Source organism: Chenopodium album, chromosome 12, assembly GCF_948465745.1.
Source record: "Chenopodium album chromosome 12, dcCheAlbu1.1, whole genome shotgun sequence".
NCBI classification, from domain to species: Eukaryota; Viridiplantae; Streptophyta; class Magnoliopsida; order Caryophyllales; family Amaranthaceae; genus Chenopodium; species Chenopodium album.
The window spans coordinates 20,901,140-20,904,182 of NC_137845.1; the positions used below are offsets into that span (position 1 = coordinate 20,901,140).

The window sequence follows — 3,043 nt, forward strand, 5'->3', positions numbered from 1 at the left end:
TTCTACAGCAACAAAGTCATAGGTTTAGTTATTTGATGAGTGGCATTTATGCCACAATTTAGTGCTCTTTTTACGGGTTTTCCCTCCCATTTGTAGCTTGTTTGCCCCCCTTTTTCTCTCCTTTTTGTTCTTCTTTTCTTTGTTTGCCTTTCTCCTTGTTTTCTTTATTTCTGTTTTGTAGGAATCAAGGCATTGGAAGAAGAGCAATTCACCCCCAAAAATCCCATGTGTGCGGGCGCGCATCACTGTGAGAACCCGCGCAGGAAGGCCTCAAGAACAGAACTCAAACAGAAGGTTTTGCACGCCTTGTGCGCGCTCTGTGTGCGGGCACGCGCCTTTGATATGTGCGGGCGCGCAGCCCTGGGAGAACCCGCACAAGACAGCAGCAGAAGCAGAGCCAAAACAGAGAGTAGTGTGCGCCTTGTGCGCGCCTAGTGTGCGGGTGCACACTATTCAAGCGCGAGCGCGCAGTATTGCTGGGAGAAGGCGCGCATCCATGGGTCTAATTCCCCGTACCCACAGATCTGCGGGGGCACAAGATCTGCGAGGGTGCACGCACAACATCTTCGCGGGCGCGCAGTATATATGCGCGGGCGCGCACCGCTGAGTTTCAGTTTTTTTTTATTTCGTATTTTTGTATCTTTTAAGGGACCTATATATATAGGTTGTAGGGGAGATTAGTGGATCATCTAGCCTTATCTTAGAAGACAATTAAACCCTAATCTTAGAGAGAGAAAGTGTAATATTACTCAAGTTATCTTCATGTATGCAACTTTGGTTCAAGTTTCACTTCAATCAATCAAGCAACTTTGTAAGTTTTAATCTTTCTACCTTTGCCTACTTAGTAATCTCTAATCCTTTCTCTTAGCTTTGTTTATTTGCACTCTAGTTGTTTATTCCTATCTATTTTGTGGATTGTTATCTTTGGTATTTTCATTGTTTTTGATCATGTTTGCTTCCATGTCTATTTTGTTTTCATTTAGTTTTATCATCATGTTTAATATTCCTTCTCTAGGCTAATTTCTTAGCTGGGGAAGGGGGTGGAAAATATGTGTTGAATGTTGGATGAATGATGATGGTTGGATTGAATACATGCCTCAAATTGATGAAAGATTTGATTTTTAATGTCTTGAGATTATTGTTACACTTTATTTAATTGCCTTCTAGTTTAAATGCATGAAAATGATTTGAACTAGATTAAGATCACCTCTATTTTGATGATTGCATGAAAATGAGTTGTTAAAATAGAGTTTTATGATTTGTGCCTCATTATTCTCTTGATTTTTCTAGTGTCTAATAGGATGCATGAGAATGATTCTACTAGCGTAGGGCTTTTTCATTGATTTGCCTAGAATATTGCATGAGAATGAATTGTTTAGGTAGGATCTTGTGCTCTTTGGCATGTTCTTCATGATAACTATCATTATTCACCTCTTTCTAATCATGTTTGACACCCTCGTACCCCTAGCGTCGTTCTCTCTTGATTTTTAATCTTCTTTGTATTTGCTTGTTTGTAGTCTTAGTGCTTTTTATCCAAAAACCAACAAAATTATCCTTTCCTTGACTCTTGCCTAGTGAATTTGATATTTAGCTTGCATGATTCCTTTGGGTTTGACCCTATACTTACCCCTATATCGTATTAGGGTAGTTTAGGTTATAAGTAGTTAATTTGATTTGGGTTGGTAGTCCCCACGACCTACTCAACCCCGATCAAATTTTGGCGCCGTTGCCGGGGAAGCGGCTTGTTTGGTGCCTAATTTGCTTTTGTTAGAGTAATTTTAATTGCTTTCTTTTTGTTTTGTTTTGTTCTATCATACTTGTCATTGCTAATTGTTTGCTTAGCTTTGGTGAATGCTTAGAAGATCTCAAGGACCACCTACCCATCAAATTGACTAAGAAATCAACCGAACTTTAAGATAAATCCGTAGGCTTTTTCTAGAAGAAGGAAGAGGACTTGGTGCTATAATTCATAGTGGGAGTGATTCTTACTCTTCTAGTTCGCAAAGTGAATCAATGGCGGGACAAGAAGATGATGTTTTATTTCGTGAGTTTGGAAATCCGGAGGATTATGAGCTCACGGGAGGGATTTTGTTACCCGTCACGGAGACTAACTTCACAATTCATCCCCAATATACAAGAATGGTTCAATCGGAGCAATTTTCGGGTTCTACAAGTGAAGATCCCATAGAGCACCTTGATAGATTCCTTGAGCTATGTGCCATGATTCAAACCAACCAAGTTTCTCAAGAGTACATCCGGATGCATTTATTTCGACAATCTCTTTCGGGTAGAGCAAAGAAGTGGTTGAAGCAAGTGAAGCCTAACTCACTCACATCTTGGAGGGAGGTAGTTAAGGCATTCTTGAAGAGGTTCATTTCCGAGGAGAAGACCGCCGAGATGAGAAGGAAGATTGCATCATTTGAACAAGAAGCGGATGAGAGTCTTAATGAAGCTTGGGAGCGGTTCAAAGAGTTGGTACAAGCATGTCCTCACCATGAATACAATCAAAGTTTGCTCATGAGATTTTTCTACTATGGTTTGGAGCCCATGTCTAGAGCCAACTTGGATGCGGGGGAGGGTGGTCAACTAATCAAGATCCCTCAAAATCAAGTGGAAGCAACAATCGAGGAGGTAGTAAAGAACTACTCTTGGGGAGGTAGGAGAAGGAGTGCACCGAAGAAAGGTGGGATGTATGAATTGGAGAAGGTCGATCAATTGCAACATCAAATTGAGCAACTCACAAAAGGGCTTTCAAAGTTGAACATAAGTGTTAATGCAAGCTCAAGTGGTGGAGCAAGCTCTTCTCAAGTCAACTCTTTTTCATTTCAAAATTGTGGAGGAACAAACCAAGATACATCTTATTGTGGAGGGTTGGGCCCCGAGCATGTGGCGGCATACAACACAAGACAAGACGGTTTTAGAGGCGGTGGTGGTGGATTAGCTTGGAGACAACCACCACCCGGGTTTGCATCTCAACCTCAACAATGGGGCCAACAAGCTCAACCTTCTTACAATTCCAACCCCCAATACCAAAATCCACCTC

The 3,043-nt window shown here is 41.3% G+C and overlaps 1 non-coding gene across 1 annotated transcript; it reads right to left on the minus strand.

The window, feature by feature from the left end:
• Positions 1 to 2,395: 2,395 nt before the first annotated feature.
• On the minus strand, positions 2,396 to 2,500 carry LOC145573356 (small nucleolar RNA R71). The gene has a single exon (XR_014097402.1). It is a non-coding gene; the product is annotated as a small nucleolar RNA R71 (small nucleolar RNA).
• Between the last annotated feature and the right edge of the window lie 543 nt (positions 2,501 to 3,043).